This window comes from Nanorana parkeri, unplaced genomic scaffold, assembly GCF_000935625.1.
Source record: "Nanorana parkeri isolate BGI_ZX_2015 unplaced genomic scaffold, ASM93562v1 scaffold1213, whole genome shotgun sequence".
Lineage (NCBI taxonomy): Eukaryota > Metazoa > Chordata > Amphibia > Anura > Dicroglossidae > Nanorana > Nanorana parkeri.
In genome coordinates, this window is record NW_017307481.1 from 93,981 (window position 1) to 114,641 (window position 20,661).

The window sequence follows — 20,661 nt, forward strand, 5'->3', positions numbered from 1 at the left end:
CGAACAAGCGGCTTCAGACTACATTTAGCCCTGCTTTCCCAAAACAGGGCTAAATGTAGAAAATAACTTACCTCCAGGAACTGCATGTTCCGGCCGCCGGGGGATTCCACATGGCTGCCGCCCCTCTGCTCCCTGCCACCCCAAGGCGTGGCCTTGTGGGGAATCCGGGCCTGAATACAGGTTGGTCTCCTCCCCGCCCCCAGCCTGTGATTGGACAGTGAAGGAAATCACCCTTCCTTCTCCTCCTGTCTGCATGTTCCTTGCCAGCACATGCCCACTGCAGCTTTATCGGCTCCTTGTTCAGCTCCTCCCTCTCCCAGGCTGAGCGTGCAGAAGAATACATGGCTGCATGCTTGCTCCGGGATCAGAGACTCTGGAAATATTGAAGCCATTCAAAGCCAGGCAAGAGGGAGGAGGAACCTCCTATATTCCTTCAGTAATAGGCAGGGGTGATGGAGAGAAGGATGATGGGATAGGATGATGGGATTTGTAGTGTCATCACCACTGGAGTGCCGAAAATTGCCCGGTCTGAGTCATTTGTTTCGCATGATTCCCCTTTATCTGGATGGTATTGAGCCAAGCAGCTGTTTGCAGGAATACAGTCTGGCTGAGGGTTATAAATCGGGCCCCCGGGCTTCAGGGGGGCCCGGGCTACAGTGGCATGTCGCTCTGCAGAAGAAAGGCCACTTTGACTTAATCGTCATCACACGTGCTGCCAATAGCGGACTCATTACAGGAACGGCTCTCATCCAGCCAGATCCATCCATAAATTATATAGTCATTGAAATAAAAAGCCCCCCCTTCCCCCATGACCCTCCCCCCCACCCTCCTCTTCAAAAGTTTTTCGAAACTGGGAAAATAACCCCAAACCTGCATGTGAAGTTTGGCATCACCATTTATTAAAGCTGACAGGCGCGCGCTTTATACCGCTGCGGTAAACATATGTCTCCACATCTGCTTTCGGTAATAACATCATGATTTTAAAAATGATTTATAGCGATGCAGATCATAAATCGCCGGCATCGCCGTTACCTACAAATTTAAGACTTCATTGAAAGCGTGTTTGGGAGACAGAGGAGTTCGCGGGGAGCATGTCAAGATTCCGCCGAGGGGTGGGGCGGCTATGCCAGGGATTAGCGCCAAGGTGTGCGCCGTACTTTAACCCCGTCATGGGCAAAAAGGCAAAACCCGGCTCTTGACAGGTTTTTTTTGGATGGAGTGTGGACGGTCGGACGTCTCTATCAATTCGTCATTTTTCCTTTCTGTTTGCCCCTCGTGGCCGTCATCACCAGGACAGAATTTTCTACTTGTGACTCTGGAACAGGAAGTGAGCTGAAATCTTCCAATATGGGGCACCTGCTTTGGTGGCAACTGTAGCCTCTCGCTTCCTGTTGTGTCTCCAAAGCAGGAACCTGAGAGACACAACTTCGTCCAATAGTGACAGACACTTTGGAGAAACTTCCATAGAGGAAGTGCAAACTAATACCATTGACCCTCCAAAGCTGATCGTCATTGATGTCCCTCTTAAGAGTGTTGTACTTCCATAGAGGAAGTGGAAACCCTAATGCTTGGTACTCCAAAGCTGATCATCATTGATGTCCCTCTTAAGAGTTTTGTACTTCCATAGAGGAAGTGGGAGCCCATACCATTGACCCTCCAAAGCTGATCATCATTGATGTCCCTCTTAAGAGTGTTGTACTTCCATAGAGGAAGTGGGAGCCCATACTATTGACCCTCCAAAGCGGATCATCATTGATGTCCCTCTTAAGAGTGTTGTACTTCCATAGAGGAAGTGGAAACCCTAATGCTTGGTACTCCAAATCTGATCATCATTGATGTCCCCCTTAAGTGTGTTGTACTTCCAAAGAGGAAGGGGAAACCCTAATCCTTGGCCCTCCAAAGCTGATCATTGTTGTTGTCTCTCTAAGTGGCTACCATGATCAGTTGTTGATCTCTTCCTGTTGTGTTACCTTGACAGGAAGCCGATCATCATTGATGTCCCTCTAAAAAGTTTTCACTTCCATAGAGGAAGTGGAAACCCTCACCCCTGGTCCTCCAAAGCTGATCATCATCGATGACCTCCTAAAATGTTTTTTACTTCCATAGAGGAAGTGGAACCCCTCACCCCTAATCTTCCAAAGCTGATCATCATCAATGGCCTCCTAAAATGTTTTTTACTTCCATAGAGGAAGTGGAAGCCCTCACCCCTAATCTTCCAAAGCTGATCATCATCAATGACCTCCTAAAATGTTTTTTACTTCCATAGAGGAAATGGAAAACCTCACCACTGATCTTCCAAAGCTGATCATCATTGATGACCCTCTAAGGACCTCCCGCGATCAATCAGCATTGTGGCTTGACTTCAGGTGTCACAGCAGCAACCCGACATGGAAACACTCTGACCTCAGAAACCCGCTTATACACTATGGTCTTCCATGACACTTGAGAGCGGTGGCCGTCAACGCTGGTACATTAGCTGATTGGTGGTTTTTCTGAGAAGAACCACCCTGCCAATAAAATTGGAAGTGGGAGGGGGGGGGCAAAGAGTATTTCCTCTTTTCTTCAAGAGTGTAAATCCACTTTATAGAACAGACAAGTCCGCTCCCGAACATCATCTCTCGGCAGAAACATCTCAAAGGCTTTTCATTTATTGTAGAGTGTGGCGTTGGGCTGCAGGTGCGGAGGATGCTGGCGGATTTGAGCGCTTCCGAATTTCCTACTGTGAAAAATTAACACATTATCCCTTTTTTACATGCTCCGATTTTCTCCGTCGCCGCGCAGATTCCCGTTCACCCTTTGAATTAATCATTGCCAACTAGAATTAAGTTGTTTAAGGAAAACAAGATAAAACAGGTGCTGAACACCTGAGACAGCAACGGGGAGCTGCGCGGCCGGGGAAATCTTCCCTCCGGGGACATCAATTACAATTTTTTGTATTTACCCCCCTCCCCCAACAACACACACTTCTTACAATTACAGTATTCTAAAAGGTGGACAGATGGAGATGAAAGGAAAAAAAATATGTTGCATTAAGCTCCGTGAATTCTAATTTTTACAGTACGGGATGCAAAACTAATTAAAGCAACTTAGAAAGTAATTTTAAGACAACTGCAATCCATTATCTATTTGGGTTTTCCAGGGGCCGTAATACGAGTTTCTTCTTAAAAATAAACCGCTAATGACTTTTCTTAGTTTGTACGCCAAGGAATACCTGGACAGAAAGACAAATGAGGATGCAAAGAGGGTAATTGTAGTCGGCTTGCCGACACTTTGTGATGAAGAGAGGCTGTTTGCCGACTTATTGCGACCGCGGGAAACATGGATGCCACGGTGCGCAAAGCTGCCGCTTCCAGCTTTGAGTTGCGTTGTCAGTTTGGCATTACATGTATGTTTGTTTTTTAAATTAAAGTTTTAAGTGACGCTAAAGTCAGGAGTGAAATCTTAAAAATACATTCCAGTCCCTGAACTATGGTCCCTGTGTGTGTTGTAAAGTAGTCACCGCTCCAGCATATCCTCTCCTGTTACACCATCAGCATTGTAATAGGAATACATAGTAGAGTTGTTTCTGATAATACAATCCCTTTTATGTAGTGAGCGCTGCCTTTCATCTTCCCATCACTTCCAACAACTTCCTGGATTCCCAGTGCGCTTTGCTTCTCTTTCCCTGCTGCTTGATGTGATTATCCATTTCTCAAGACTCCATATCCCATCATGCTTTGCTTCCAGCAAGCAATGATGATGCTACATTGTTCGGACATTGAGTTGTATTTCAGAAGGCCGGCTCTGTGTTGGGGGTGAAGTGTCTATTCACAGGGCGGCGTGAAATGGAGGAAGTACATCCTATTGGAATCTTCAATTAGTACGTTTACAAACATCCAGATGGATCTGGTTATTAGGAGCCGGATAGAACTTATGGAAATTCAAATATAGAAATACAGAATTATTTTTAGCTTTTGACCATAGATATATCTATCTATCTATCTATCTATCTATCTATCTATCTATCTATCTATCTATCTATCTATCTATCTATCTATCTATATCACAATTGCCTTATTTAGTATATCAAAAGATCTGAAGTTACTTTAGCAACAAATGTATTCGTAGTTCATCGCTGCCTTGCCAATCCTAACAGACTTCCAGCAACTCTTGGCCAATCGTCTGCCTTCCATTACACAATTAAAACGAATTAAAATCACACAGAGAGGCCTCCGCTGATTTCAGATAGGAGCAGGCAAAACATTGCACGGCTTTGAGATAAGAACTTGTGACAAAAACCTGCGAAATAGATGCAAAACATTAAATTTTTTGTAAAAAAAACAAAAACGGAGCGAGATTAAAATTTTCTCTGTCGCTTGCCAAGAGTTGCGCATTTCAACTGCGAGCAGTTGGCTTGTTTTCAACGCCCGATAAATAATGATGTTTGCCGAGGAAACAATTATACAAAAAATAATTTGAAAAGACTGGGTACCTTTTTTTTCCCGTTTAAAAGACCGCGCACGCCATTCATCGAAAGAACGTCGCATATGGGCAGCGAGGGGCCCTCTTGCATCTCGCAGCCAGTTCTTAAACAGTCGCACTTATTGATGTGCGCAAAGAGCTAGCGGAAGTTTGCGTTTGAAGCCCGGGATTTCAGTTTTTTTTTTGTTCCCGGTGACACCGAGCTTTTGGTTCGTCCTTTTTACAAGTTTGACATCTGTTAAGAGTTGACACGAAAAAGTTTGACGTACTTTGTTCGCCGCGACGGTGCGTGTGAACGGGAGGAAAATAATTAGTTGGGAGCAATGTGTTGACGTCCCTGAAACTTTTCTGTTTAATAACGGTCCAACGCTTCATCTGTGGAGCGCCCTCGTCCTAGAGCCGGTGATTCATCTGTGGGGGCATATTCACCTGTTCAGCTCTCACACCTGAACATTTCCCCTATGGGCCTGTTTATTTGGCGATAATGTTGTCATTATTTTAGATAAAGTTATATTTATATGTGTATATATATATTTTTGATATTAAGGCTGTTACTGATCAAAATTTTCGTGTTCGATTAATCGAAATTTTTTAAAATCGATTAATCGATTAATTTTGAGTAATTATGCACTGGGGGGAGGGGGAAAAAAAGAAGAAGGGTGTGCTGCTTCAGTTAAGTATGGACCGGGGTGTCCAACTGATACAAAAACAGCGCAAAAGAAAGTCTAAAGCGCTACTACCAATAGTATTCAGAGTTTGGGGGGTGTTGAGGCCAAAAAGGCTTGAGGTATACAGGATGTATATGAGGCAATCCTCCGTTGGGTGTCAAAGGAGTAAAGGAGAAAGAGATAACAGTTGAAACATGGGTGAATGTACCATGTGTAAAACGTGTAGCAACTCACCATGAGGTTTTCGTGGATGTGCTGTCATCGACGCCGGGATCTGTGCAGGAAGGGGTTGGTTGGAGGTCGTCTTGTGGCTTCTTGTGTGTTGATTGAAGTGTCGCGGCTTGCTGACGCTGTCAGCGTGCCTGTAGGCAGCGGCGCGGGGCTGGAGAGGCGACGGTCTCATCTGCTGGTGCCGGGGTCAAGATGTGTGGTCCATTGGTGTATAGGGGGACGCTAATTGTTCCTTCTGAGAGAGAGATGTGCCCGCAATGTGGGCGGAAGTTTCGTAGGGTAGGCGCCTCAAGTGGCGGTCTACTCGAGGATGGTGGTCGAGGCGTCCCAGATGCGGGACGGAAGTTCCTGTTGTCGTGGTAACGTGGCTCCATCGGCTAACGAAGGGAAGGGGGGAGGAGTCCGGTGATGTTGATGTCCGTGACGTCATTGGATCTTCGACGGGACTCCCGGGAAGCCGGCGGAGAGGTGAGTATTTTCATTAGCGATCAAAAAAAATGTAATCGATCAAAAGGTTTAACGATTAATCGAGAAATTAATCGTTAATTTTCCGCAGCCCTAATATATATATAATCTGTATCCTTCAAAATATATTCTGCAAAAATGCTTTTATTTTTAAGACAAAGTAAAAAAAAAAACTAAAAGAATACACTTTTTCCTACTTGCAACGCTGTTTATTTAATTATTATAGGTATTTATTATACAATTTACACAGTGCTTTACATTCACATCAGTCCCCGCCCTCAAGAGGCTTACAATCTAAGGTCCCTATCTCACATGCATACATATGAGGGTCAATTTGGACAGGAGCCAATTAACCTTCCAGCTTGTCTTTGAAATGTTTTCGTTTTGTTTTTAGAAATATTACATTTTGTTCTGCAATTTGCCCTGTTTTAAAATGACACTGGAGATATGAAAAAAATTGTAAATATTAAGTTAGAAATAATGAAAAAATAGAAGCTAATGGGAGAAGGGGAAGAAGGAGTTAACTAGAGCTGATTAGCGTAAACTAAGGGTTATCAAGGGGTTAAATAGGAACAATTTTTACTTAGAATTTTTTTTTAAACTTGTTTTAACTGACATAATATGCAGATGAATGTTACTTTGATCAATGTCTATAAACAATGTTACTTTGTGTCTTTATATCTCCCCTCTGAACGGGTAGCAGTTGGCTGTGAACTCTTGAAGTAATAAACTATTTATAAAATAATCACAAAGTTTTCTGCCAAGAAATGTTGGAAGAAAATTAGATCCGTTGTGTCCGAGGAGAGGAGTCACCTTGTGCAGTTTTATCATCAGATAAACCGCTTTTTATTATGACGACGTTCCATAAATAAAGAACCGATTATATGAAACCTAATGTTACTTAAACTGAAGGATTCCTTACCCAACTCTCCTCTCCTGAAATACTCTGCTCTGCTGGAGGACTCTGCTCCTTCCGCTATGACTCTCCTCTCCTGATATACTCTGCTCTGCTGGAGGACTCTGCTCCTTCCGCTATGACTCTCCTCTCCTGATATACTCTGCTCTGCTGGAGGACTCTGCTCCTTCCGCTATGACTCTCCTCTCCTGATATACTCTGCTCTGCTGGAGGACTCTGCTCCTTCCGCTATGACTCTCCTCTCCTGATATACTCTGCTCTGCTGGAGGACTCTGCTCCTTCCGCTATGACTCTCCTCTCCTGATATACTCTGCTCTGCTGGAGGACTCTGCTCCTTCCGCTATGACTCTCCTCTCCTGATATACTCTGCTCTGCTGGAGGACTCTGCTCCTTCCGCTATGACTCTCCTCTCCTGATATACTCTGCTCTGCTGGAGGACTCTGCTCCTTCCGCTATGACTCTCCTCTCCTGATATACTCTGCTCTGCTGGAGGACTCTGCTCCTTCCGCTATGACTCTCCTCTCCTGATATACTCTGCTCTGCTGGAGGACTCTGCTCCTTCCTCTATAACTCTCCTCTCCTGGAATACTCTGCTCTGCTGGAGGACTCTGCTCCTTCCGCCATTACTCTCCTCTCCTGTCTCTGCTCTGCTGGAGGACTCTGCTCCTTCCTCTATAACTCTCCTCTCCCCATATATACTCTGCTCTGCTGGAGGACTCGGCTCCTTCCTCTATAACTCTCCTCTCCTGATATACTCTGCTCTGCTGGAGGACTCTGCTCCTTCCTCTATAACTCTCCTCTCCTAATATACTCTGCTCTGCTGGAGGACTCTGCTCTTTCCTTTATGACTCTCCTCTCCTGATATACTCTGCTCTGCATCAGGACTCTGCTCCTTCCTCTATAACTCTCCTCTCCTGATATACTCTGCTCTGCCGGAGGACTCTGCTCCTTTCTCTATAACTCTCCTCTCCTGAAATACTCTGCTCTGCTGGAGGACTCTGCTCCTTCCTCTATAACTCTCCTCTCCTAATATACTCTGCTCTGCTGGAGGACTCTGCTCTTTCCTTTATGACTCTCCTCTCCTGATATACTCTGCTCTGCATCAGGACTCTGCTCCTTCCTCTATAACTCTCCTCTCCTGATATACTCTGCTCTGCTGGAGGACTCTGCTCGTTCCTCTATAACTCTCCTCTCCTAATATACTCTGCTCTGCTGGAGGACTCTGCTCGTTCCTCTATAACTCTCCTCTCCTAATATACTCTGCTCTGCTGGAGGACTCTGCTCGTTCCTCTATAACTCTCCTCTCCTAATATACTCTGCTCTGCTGGAGGACTCTGCTCGTTCCTCTATAACTCTCCTCTCCTAATATACTCTGCTCTGCTGGAGGACTCTGCTCGTTCCTCTATAACTCTCCTCTCCTAATATACTCTGCTCTGCTGGAGGACTCTGCTCGTTCCTCTATAACTCTCCTCTCCTAATATACTCTGCTCTGCTGGAGGACTCTGCTCGTTCCTCTATAACTCTCCTCTCCTAATATACTCTGCTCTGCTGGAGGACTCTGCTCGTTCCTCTATAACTCTCCTCTCCTAATATACTCTGCTCTGCTGGAGGACTCTGCTCGTTCCTCTATAACTCTCCTCTCCTAATATACTCTGCTCTGCTGGAGGACTCTGCTCGTTCCTCTATAACTCTCCTCTCCTAATATACTCTGCTCTGCTGGAGGACTCTGCTCGTTCCTCTATAACTCTCCTCTCCTAATATACTCTGCTCTGCTGGAGGACTCTGCTCGTTCCTCTATAACTCTCCTCTCCTAATATACTCTGCTCTGCTGGAGGACTCTGCTCGTTCCTCTATAACTCTCCTCTCCTAATATACTCTGCTCTGCTGGAGGACTCTGCTCGTTCCTCTATAACTCTCCTCTCCTAATATACTCTGCTCTGCTGGAGGACTCTGCTCGTTCCTCTATAACTCTCCTCTCCTAATATACTCTGCTCTGCTGGAGGACTCTGCTCGTTCCTCTATAACTCTCCTCTCCTAATATACTCTGCTCTGCTGGAGGACTCTGCTCGTTCCTCTATAACTCTCCTCTCCTAATATACTCTGCTCTGCTGGAGGACTCTGCTCGTTCCTCTATAACTCTCCTCTCCTAATATACTCTGCTCTGCTGGAGGACTCTGCTCGTTCCTCTATAACTCTCCTCTCCTAATATACTCTGCTCTGCTGGAGGACTCTGCTCGTTCCTCTATAACTCTCCTCTCCTAATATACTCTGCTCTGCTGGAGGACTCTGCTCGTTCCTCTATAACTCTCCTCTCCTAATATACTCTGCTCTGCTGGAGGACTCTGCTCGTTCCTCTATAACTCTCCTCTCCTAATATACTCTGCTCTGCTGGAGGACTCTGCTCGTTCCTCTATAACTCTCCTCTCCTAATATACTCTGCTCTGCTGGAGGACTCTGCTCGTTCCTCTATAACTCTCCTCTCCTAATATACTCTGCTCTGCTGGAGGACTCTGCTCGTTCCTCTATAACTCTCCTCTCCTAATATACTCTGCTCTGCTGGAGGACTCTGCTCGTTCCTCTATAACTCTCCTCTCCTAATATACTCTGCTCTGCTGGAGGACTCTGCTCGTTCCTCTATAACTCTCCTCTCCTAATATACTCTGCTCTGCTGGAGGACTCTGCTCGTTCCTCTATAACTCTCCTCTCCTAATATACTCTGCTCTGCTGGAGGACTCTGCTCGTTCCTCTATAACTCTCCTCTCCTAATATACTCTGCTCTGCTGGAGGACTCTGCTCGTTCCTCTATAACTCTCCTCTCCTAATATACTCTGCTCTGCTGGAGGACTCTGCTCGTTCCTCTATAACTCTCCTCTCCTAATATACTCTGCTCTGCTGGAGGACTCTGCTCGTTCCTCTATAACTCTCCTCTCCTAATATACTCTGCTCTGCTGGAGGACTCTGCTCGTTCCTCTATAACTCTCCTCTCCTAATATACTCTGCTCTGCTGGAGGACTCTGCTCGTTCCTCTATAACTCTCCTCTCCTAATATACTCTGCTCTGCTGGAGGACTCTGCTCGTTCCTCTATAACTCTCCTCTCCTAATATACTCTGCTCTGCTGGAGGACTCTGCTCGTTCCTCTATAACTCTCCTCTCCTAATATACTCTGCTCTGCTGGAGGACTCTGCTCGTTCCTCTATAACTCTCCTCTCCTAATATACTCTGCTCTGCTGGAGGACTCTGCTCGTTCCTCTATAACTCTCCTCTCCTAATATACTCTGCTCTGCTGGAGGACTCTGCTCGTTCCTCTATAACTCTCCTCTCCTAATATACTCTGCTCTGCTGGAGGACTCTGCTCGTTCCTCTATAACTCTCCTCTCCTAATATACTCTGCTCTGCTGGAGGACTCTGCTCGTTCCTCTATAACTCTCCTCTCCTGATATACTCTGCTCTGCTTCTTGTACAGTTGATTGTAGATGTTACAACAAGGAGTCATGATGCGTACTTGCTGAGTTTCCCTTTAACAGCAGACGCAGATGGTTCCAGTCTGGATGGCCCCCTCACCTGTTCATCTTGAAAGACTCGGGGACCTTGCGCTTTATTATTTATTGAGAGATAATGCAGCGCCAGCAGTATTATTGTTGTGATGGCGCTTTGCCTTTCACGAAAACCGGATTGCCGTGTGACTGACAGGTCTGTCAGCTGGTGAATGAAGACTGACAGCGTAATATTGAAAGCGCAGCGCTCACAGAACTGCCGCCTCAAGTTTTTTCATGACGCGGCATTTTTCCCTTAAAAGACTGCAGTTTTTTTTCTCCTTTCATTGTATCGCTTTCCACTCAGAACAACAATTTTATTTTACTCAATAAGCAGAGAAGTGGCAGATCTCAGGTCGGGTTTAACCCATCAGGTGCCGGGAGCGTTCTGGAGAACTCCGCTGTACAGCTCACCTCGGTGAATGTTTCTTCCCCACTTCTGGGTATCGCATTGTACTGATTGGACAATGTGGAATGTTGGTGGGCGGCTTCTGGATGATACAGGAGATGGAAACGTCTAAAGCAGGGGTCAGCAACCTGCGGCTCCGGAGCCGCATGTGGCTCTTTCATCCCTCTGCTGAGGCTCCCTGTCCAGGGGCGGAACTACCGCCGGGGGCCTCGGGCCATGAGGCGGCCCTGTGAAGTCCGGTACTGGGCCAGCCCCTAGTGGAATATGCGGCAGTGCAGGGGGCGGGTCCTGTGACTCACCTCCTCTCCAGGCTGCGTCCCTAGTAACAGGCGGCGGGGGAGGAGAAGTGTGTGTACGGCCGGTACCCATGTGAGGGGTCCGGGCAGCCTGGGGGACCTCTTACATGAGTATCAGCTGTACCAGTGGCGGCATGGCAGGGGTGACGGGAGGGGGTGGAGGAGGCCGGGCCCCAGCAGCAGCAGGTAAGAGGAGTTGGGAGGAGGTACAGGAAAAGGGACCCGGGTGACCAGTCCACATGAGGCCCTGCAGAGCCCACCATAGAGAGTCTCAGATGGGTTGTGCAGGATCTATGGTGGGCTCTGCGTGGTCTCAGGTAAGCCCAGTGCGTTACTAAGCCCAGAGCCAAGCACCTTACTAAGTCCACATATACCTATATACACGCTATACATAGCATGAAGGTAAAAACGATACATGCCGTGTTATCTTCATTTTAGATGTCAAAAGGGTTTTGTGGCTCCCGGTGTTTTCTTTTCTATGTGAAACGGGTCCAAATGGCTCTTTGAGTGTTTAAGGTTGCTGACCCCTGGTCTAAAGGGTTACTGACATTTGTAATCGTACATTGTAGAACATTGACCCGGAAATTGTATGAAGGCCATTAGGGGTTGTGAAGGAATTCTTCGGATGGAACTTTTTTTTTTTTTTTTTACCTTCCTCTGGATCCTCTAGTATGGCCTCTAGGCTATACTCTGACGCGTTTCTTCAGATTAGGCATAGAGATGTGATTTCTCATGACTCACCTCTATGACTAAAGCCCCTTGTGGGTTGTAATGAGTCGAGTACGGCTTGGCGGCCCACATAGTGCTCAGCGAACTATAAAGCTTTCTGATATTTGAAAGAGAGGATTCAGCAGTGTTGCTGTTCAAACTTTATTGCTATTTATACTCTGGGAGCAATTTGAGACTTTCTTCATGTGAGCCCTCAGCTGGTGGAGTAGGCATGAGCCCACCTAACATGCCACAATTCTGGAAACTTTTTGTGTCGGTCGTAGATTATTTTTCAGCCAATCGAGCTCTGCAAGCATAGATTGGTGGCGAAACAGGTAAGCATTAAAGGCTAAGGCTGTGTTTTATATCGCACCAATATTTAGGGTGTAACATGACATGTGGTCACAGTCACCGTCCGCCCCAAACCGCCACCCTCCCCCTAAATCGTGGGGCTCTTCTCTCCAGCTCCCATATACGTTTGGATTCAGCATGACTGTGCTTGGCTCCGCCCACACAGAGGCATCATGTGTTCATAGCTCCCATCTGCCACAGTGGCAGGAAGACTCTCGATGATGTCACCACACTTGCAGTCCATTGATAACTTCCTCCGGCCCTGTAACTGAAGGTATGTACCTCCAGACAGGCCTGGGGCTGGGGGCAGGGCCCGGATGAATAATGGGGCTACCGGAGCACTAGCTCCAGGCCCACCGCTGAAAATGGGCCCGGATTGCCTTGGGATACCCAATACGAATCTGGGTCGGCTGGGCTCAAGGCAATCAGGCAGCGTTTCCGGCGGTTTTGTAAACAGGCATATTAGAGAGCCGCCTCGGCTGCTTCCTGTCCGACCAACAGCACCAGGCCCATGATGCCTGGCTGGGGCAATAGTCTGCAGAAGCCTGGGCATTACACCCGATCGTTGTGCAGGATCTGATACAAGAAATGAATGTCACAGTTCAGCTGCAGACTTGCAGCTGCGCTGTTACTTGTAGTTCTACAAGTATATACAGACCTCTTACCCCTGGTTCTGCAGGCATGCAGGGCTGTGCTGGTCCTTGTAGTCCTCCAGGCATGTGCTCTGTACCTGAAACACTCTTGCACCAGTCTGGCCTGTCCTTGGAGATCCTTGTCCCCAGTCTGCCCTGAACGTTGACTTGTCCCCGGTGATCCCATTCTTCTGTCTGTCCCTCCCTATCCTTTGGCTATTCCCTGAAATCCCAGTCTTCAGATTGTCCCTGGAAGTCCCGGTCCTCCGTCTGTCCCTGATAGGGTTGTCATCTGTCCAGGATTCACCCGCACACCGGGTTTTCAATGCTGTGTCCGGGTTTCATGGCTGAACTGAAACCCGGACACAAGATATCAGGCAGACAGGGGCAACCAAAATTAAGATATGGGCTACTGGCCCCCCACTGAGAATAGTCTCAACTGTGGTATTTACATAGGAATGGGCGGCGCTATTTACATATGAATACCCCACGACTCATTCTCCCAACAAAATGTCCGCGCATCGCTAGAGTGTTCGGGTCTCGCTGGAAGAAAAGGTGGCAACCCTAGTCCCTGACCTTAGTTCTGTCCCTTGTATGTGTGTCTGCAACCTGTCCTTGTCCACCATTCTTGGCTGTTAGCTGAGTGGGGTGAACCTAGGGATTGTGACCTGGGGTCAGCACGCAGCCAAGTCCATCTGCACCATGAGGAGCTGTGGTGAACATCGGCTGGCCCTTAGAATCCACATCCTGGGGGCCACCTACCTAACATTGCAGCACCCGGCCCTGTACCTTGTCCTATCAGCCTCTTCTGTCTTCCACCACCACCTTCAGTTCCCCTGCTTGTACTCCAGCTCTGGGAGTCGTCAGCCTACACTGCTTGGACCCTTTTCTCTAAGGCTGGGTTCACACCTAGGCGTATCGAATATGCGCGTTTGTCGCAGTAAAAGAAACCGCGCGACAAACGCGCGTTTCCGAGGGCTACTTGGCTGTATCCCAATGGAAACGCGCGACAAAAATGCCCCAAAGAAGCTCCTGTACTTCTTTGGGCGTAGCGCGTTTTGTAGCGCGTTCATACGGCCTGTAATACGCCCAGGTGGGAACCATACCCATAGGAAATAATTGGATTTCGGTGTTTGAGCGTTTTGCAGAGCGTAGGAACGCACTACAACACGCCCAGGTGTGAACCGGGCCTAAGTGTCCCTGCCAGTGTAGTAGATGGGGTCCACAGACCTAAATCCAATTCATACCCGTGAGCCCCGATCCGTGACAACCAATCAATGTACTTATATTTGATCAATGTGGGTGCACGTATTCATCAAAAGGTGGACTGTGCCTTTAATTTTATTGTAAACTAGTAACATAGTTTCTCTAAAGAAATGTTTTTTTTTGCTGTATTTAGAATCCCGTTGTGAGGTCTTCTCTTCCTATTCTTCTCTCAATCGTGCGCCAATTCGCCTATATTTCGGAGCAGCGCCCTTATCCGAGGTCTCCTTCGCCGGCGAGGCGGTTTATTGAGCGCGATCCGCCTCGCGTCGGTCGTTCATTCCGCAAATCCGCTTTGAGCGTAACGACTTATTGGAAGCAATTTGTTTTGCATAACGCAGTCACATCGTCGCAGATTTGTTTCCTTAATGCATTCGTTGCCCGCGCGGCCGGCCCCTCATAGACTCGCTCTTATTATGGAAAGAAAAGTTTATTAATCTCGCCGCGCCGGTTATTTATTTCCATCTTCCAGCGCCGTGATTACTCACTAATCACATAGAATTACCGCCGAGTCTTCCTGATTTCTCAATAAACGGCCGGAGCGTCGCGCTTTGTCTTCTTCTTCTCTCAAACGCATTTTGCTTTTTGCCGCTTCTCCGAGTGAACATCTAAGGATCCCTTGTTCTTCTAACGCCGACGAGGACGCCGGACCCGATATAAAACCCGCAGAGATCCCCGTTGGTGGCGGCGAGAATCACCGGTACAATCGAGTCCCGTGTGATTTTTGTTTCTTTCTCCCCCTTCGGATCAAAGCGCATAAAAGGAATTTCGTTTCTTCTTTTTATATATTTTCTCCTCTTCTGTTCTGCGAAGTCTCCGCGGATCCCTTGTTACCCGGAAAACACTTCAGAGGCGGAGCTTAGCTGCTGCTCAAAAGTCCCAAAATAAAGTAGCTCTCAATTCTATCATTGTAAAGAAAAAGATACATTGATTTTTTTCTTTTTCTGTTATTATTTGAAAAGTGTTCTGTGTGCGGAGAACCGACATTGACGGACAGTCACTGAGAACCTTCCGCGGATGAAGAAAGATCAATGCAGAAGACTCCGCTACTAATTCCGAGGTTATCAGCTGAAAGAGAACCAATCAAAGCCAAAGGAAGAATCCAAATGTTACCTCCCTTTCCCTTCAGTCTTCTATCTGACCTCCGTCCTTCCCTTCAGTCTTCTATCTGACCTCTGTCCTCCCCTTCAGTCTTCTATCTGACCTCTGTCCTCCCCTTCAGTCTTCTATCTGACCTCTGTCCTCCCCTTCAGTCTTCTATCTGACCTCTGTCCTCCCCTTCAGTCTTCTATCTGACCTCTGTCCTCCCCTTCAGTCTTCTATCTGACCTCTGTCCTCCCCTTCAGTCTTCTATCTGACCTCTGTCCTCCCCTTCAGTCTTCTATCTGACCTCTGTCCTCCCCTTCAGTCTTCTATCTGACCTCTGTCCTCCCCTTCAGTCTTCTATCTGACCTCTGTCCTCCCCTTCAGTCTTCTATCTGACCTCTGTCCTCCCCTTCAGTCTTCTATCTGACCTCTGTCCTCCCCTTCAGTCTTCTATCTGACCTCTGTCCTCCCCTTCAGTCTTCTATCTGACCTCTGTCCTCCCCTTCAGTCTTCTATCTGACCTCTGTCCTCCCCTTCAGTCTTCTATCTGACCTCTGTCCTCCCCTTCAGTCTTCTATCTGACCTCTGTCCTCCCCTTCAGTCTTCTATCTGACCTCTGTCCTCCCCTTCAGTCTTCTATCTGACCTCTGTCCTCCCCTTCAGTCTTCTATCTGACCTCTGTCCTCCCCTTCAGTCTTCTATCTGACCTCTGTCCTCCCCTTCAGTCTTCTATCTGACCTCTGTCCTCCCCTTCAGTCTTCTATCTGACCTCTGTCCTCCCCTTCAGTCTTCTATCTGACCTCTGTCCTCCCCTTCAGTCTTCTATCTGACCTCTGTCCTCCCCTTCAGTCTTCTATCTGACCTCTGTCCTCCCCTTCAGTCTTCTATCTGACCTCTGTCCTCCCCTTCAGTCTTCTATCTGACCTCTGTCCTCCCCTTCAGTCTTCTATCTGACCTCTGTCCTCCCCTTCAGTCTTCTATCTGACCTCTGTCCTCCCCTTCAGTCTTCTATCTGACCTCTGTCCTCCCCTTCAGTCTTCTATCTGACCTCTGTCCTCCCCTTCAGTCTTCTATCTGACCTCTGTCCTCCCCTTCAGTCTTCTATCTGACCTCTGTCCTCCCCTTCAGTCTTCTATCTGACCTCTGTCCTCCCCTTCAGTCTTCTATCTGACCTCTGTCCTCCCCTTCAGTCTTCTATCTGACCTCTGTCCTCCCCTTCAGTCTTCTATCTGACCTCTGTCCTCCCCTTCAGTCTTCTATCTGACCTCTGTCCTCCCCTTCAGTCTTCTATCTGACCTCTGTCCTCCCCTTCAGTCTTCTATCTGACCTCTGTCCTCCCCTTCAGTCTTCTATCTGACCTCTGTCCTCCCCTTCAGTCTTCTATCTGACCTCTGTCCTCCCCTTCAGTCTTCTATCTGACCTCCGTCCTCCCCTTCAGTCTTCTATCTGACCTCCGTGTTCCCCTTCAGTCTTCTATCTGACCTCCGTCCTCCCCTTCAGTCTTCTATCTGACCTCCGGCCTCCCCTTCAGTCTTCTATCTGACCTCTGTCCTCCCCTTCAGTCTTCTATCTGACCTCTGTCCTCCCCTTCAGTCTTCTATCTGACCTCCGTCCTTCCCTTCAGTCTTCTATCTGACCTCCGTCCTCCCCTTCAGTCTTCTATCTGACCTCCGTCCTCCCCTTCAGTCTTCTATCTGACCTCCGTCCTCCCCTTCAGTCTTCTATCTGACCTCCGTCCTCCCCTTCAGTCTTCTATCTGACCTCCGTCCTCCCCTTCAGACTTCTATCTGACCTCCCATGCAGTATGCACGCCTGTACTCTGTGAATGGGCCCTCGCTGTGTTTTATGCGGTTGCGTTTCTTTTGCTACTTTTGTATCTTTTTGGATCTCAGACATAAACTTTGTGTTTTATTTCCTCTCCCCGGAATTGTTCATTTAGTATTTTCTTTCATCTGCTGAAATAATAACCTTTTTTTTCTCTGGAATACTTTGTTCCGGTCGTTAAGTTTTCTGTAACGTGAAGTTGGAGACGGCGGCTTTAATGTTTCCGATCGATCGCCGCGCACATTCGCCCGTTTACGCCAACCTACTTAAGGCAGAACTAATGTGTGACGCTCGCTCGCCGCTGTCGCGCTTTTTTTCCTCGCCGGCCTGTTTAATGGCGCCGTCCGAGGACATGACTGAGACTCTTTGATTTCATTGTCTTATTACCGCCGCCGTGAAAGTTTACGACATCCGAGGCGATCGCGCTGCTTCGTCCGCGATATTTTGATGCGCGTTTTTTTAAAACGTTGAACAATTTTGTTCTTATTAATATCATTATTTTTTCGTGTGTTACGTTTGCAGACGAGAGCGACAACGCGGCGGTTAAATCGGCCGCGGTAACTGAGCGCTGCGAGAAAGCAAGACTAGTTCTAAAATTCCACTTAAAGTGGACCTGTCATGTGACGTGTTGGGGGGGCAGCATGCTGTGTAATGTGTCAGTGTGACACTTCCGAGTATTACCTCTCACGGAGATCACATGACTCCCCCTGTAAATTCCTTCATCTGCTCTTCTATATAGGACGGCACCATCTTTGCTCAGGCATCGTTCAGGGTCCCTTCCAGGTATTTATTACCTCTCGCAGAGATCACATGACTGCCCCCAAGAATGCCTTCATCTGCTTTTCTCTCCAGAGGAACAGCGCCATCTTTGTTCAGCCATCATCCAGTGCCACCATCTACTTTCTAGACTGATGCCGGCTCAGAGATAACATTCATTCACAAATGGCTGACACAGATCATCTCCTGCTGCAGCTTTTCACCTTGTGTCTTGCTCTTGTTCCAGTGTTGCAGACTGATCACTGGGTGAGGGAAGACTAAGGGCATGCTTCCTACTGCCTGCAGCAGACTGGTCACACATGGTAGGGGAGACTGAGGAAACGCTTCCTTCTGCCTGCAGCATACTGATCACTGTGGGGAGGGGAGACTAAGGAAATCCTCCCTCCTGCCTGCAGCAGACTAATCACTGGGGGAGGGGAGACTGAAGAAATGCTTCCTCCTGCCTGCAGCAGACTGATGTCTGGGGGAGGGGAGACTGAAGAAATGCAGGGAATTAATTCATGGAGACTTGTAAAGTTACTGGCAGCTCCGCATTATTTTCATCCTTGTTATAACTATTTTGAATACAATATTTTTGTAATATTGTATAATAATAATTATTAGTATTGTGTGTGCAGAGGGGGAGGAGTAAATAAACATTTGCCCCTGGAACCCAAGATGAAGGAGGAGTGTGTGTTGGGGTTGGTGTCCTTGGTGGTCTGGGAAGGGCCATGTTGGGGCCCCTTTGTACATGGAGAGTCCTTCCCTGCACAGGATCGGGTTTTGAAACTGCCTTAAATGTGGGAAAAATGTGAGTGTGTCAGTGGCGGGAAGGCGCCGTAGTAGATGGGGGTTCCCTCCGGGGAGGGGCAGTGGTGGAATCTAAGCAGTGGGTGGAGCCTTTCACGTTCAGGGAGGAGCCACAGATAGGATATGTTCTCTTCTCTTTGACTTGGGAGCCGAGTGGCTGCTGGACCTTCTGCAAAGCTGGACCTAAGCCAAGTACCATACAGTGATATAAGACAGGTTGTTCTGAAGCCCAATGAGGAGGGATAAAGCTTTAAATGACAATTTGGGAGGCAGCCCGGGCATCCTTGGGGCTCACTGGGGGTGGTCTGTGGATTGGGAAAAGGATGAGAGCTCCGCAGATCTAATGTGGGTGCGGTGAATCTTCATGAGGAGGTCAGAAGAGAATGAAGGGCTCAGGAGATCCAACATATTTTGGTGGCTCAATGCTCCCACTTCATCAGACATAGATGCTGGTAGTGAATGAGGAGAAAACAGGACTAGGGATGGGCCGAAATGTTCCAGTACGAACTCGAACTCAATGCAAGTGTATGGGGGTCAAATGTTCGACCCCCCATACAGCTGCCGGTACATGTAGGAGAACTGTGGCTGCAGCGGCCTGCGGCCCTTCAAATCCCCGCTGCTCTCCGCGCCCGTGTTGGCGGAAACAGCGGGGACACAGACCGCTGCATGCCTTTGCTGCCCCCCCTTACCTCCGCTGCTGTCCCGTCCTCCGGTCCCCTGGTCCGTCGCCTTCGTCTAGGATCTGGTCCGGCCGCGGCTCCTCTGCCCCGCCCCCCTTGCCTTCTCTTCATTGCAGGCTAGGAGCCATACCCAGCCTGCTATTGGATATTGTAAAATGCAATAGCAAGCTGGCTATTGCACCCGCCCACTGCCTACTGTCAATCAGCATGGGGGGACCTGATGGAGAACTTTCTCCTTCAGGCCCCTCCTCCGCTGAGCCCTGATTGGGCAAAGTCTTGCACCTGACCTGTGGTCAGGTGCAAGACTTTAACAAATCAGAGCTTCAGTAGGCATTTTGTATAATGGAATGTCCACAGTCAAACAAACCGTGAACATCACGTAAAGTTTGGCGGGCGCTCGAACTGCCGATGTTCGATTGGAACACTCGCCCCATCCCTAATACAGGACCACAGATTGCAAAATATAGGTGGGAGGTCTGTGCCAAAAACGAAAAGTCTGTCAGGTGGTCTAAATCGCCGACATCTACCAAACATTGAAACGTCGGTCCTCGGTGGGATATCCCTTTAAAGGAGAACTATGGGGTCAGTATTTTTCCCCATAGTTCTCCTCAGGAATTCCAGACATCAAGCGAGACAGCCGAGCAATTTCTAAGTCGTCAATTACACGGCCTCCGAAATGACTTCAGAGCACTTTGTACAATTGGGATTTTTTTTTACTGCTGTAGCGGCCAGACGGGGCTGCGCTCCAGCACATGTCGCCGCTCCGTCAGGAGACTTCTTTAGAAGTTTGGTTTGGCTGCAAATTCAGGAATGAGATGGCGTTTAAAGAGGACCTCCGCTGAAAAGGGACAACCCTGAACAGACAACCATGATACAGGTACACTGCGCACATGTGAATTCATTGATGCCTGGTCCGAGCGGACTCTCCGTGTCTTTATACTGGATGGAAGTTCCTATTGTCTAAATCAGCAGTTCTCAACTTTTTTTTTTCACTCGCAGCTGCCTTAAAAAGTCTGCAAAATCTTGAGGCGCCCCAGTCTAAAATGTGAGGAAGGGCCCCCAAGCAAAAACATACAAAAAAGTGGGGTCTCTCCCTTTGCAATGAGGATCTCACTTTGGAAAACCCCTTTACATCAGAGCCCCCCTTTACCTCAGGAGCCCCCCTTAACCTCAGGAGCCCCCCTTAACCTCAGGAGCCCCTCTTAACCTCAGGAGCCCCCCTTTACCTCAGGAGCCCCCCTTTATCTCAGGAGCCCCCCTTTACCTCAGGAGCCCCCCTTTCACATTAGCCCCCTTTCATATTGGAATCCCCTTTACAAAAGAAACTCCCTTCTTTCATATTATACTCCCTCCCCTTTCACACCAGGAGCCCCCCTTTATATCAGAGCCCCCTTTCATATTGGAATCTCCCCTTTTACATCAGGGTTCCCCTTCACATTAGAAGCTCCCTCCTTTCACATCAGGAGTCCCTCTTTCACAGCAGAGCCTTTCTTCATATCAGTGGCCCCCTTTCACATTGGTGTTTCCCCTTTTACATCCGAGTTACATAGTTACATAGTATTTGGGGTTGA

At 48.0% G+C, this 20,661-nt stretch overlaps 1 protein-coding gene across 1 annotated transcript in view; it reads left to right on the plus strand.

The window, feature by feature from the left end:
• DACH2 (dachshund family transcription factor 2) overlaps positions 1-20,661 on the plus strand; it is a 167,780-nt gene that overhangs the window by 81,011 nt on the left and 66,108 nt on the right. The window lies entirely within an intron of this gene.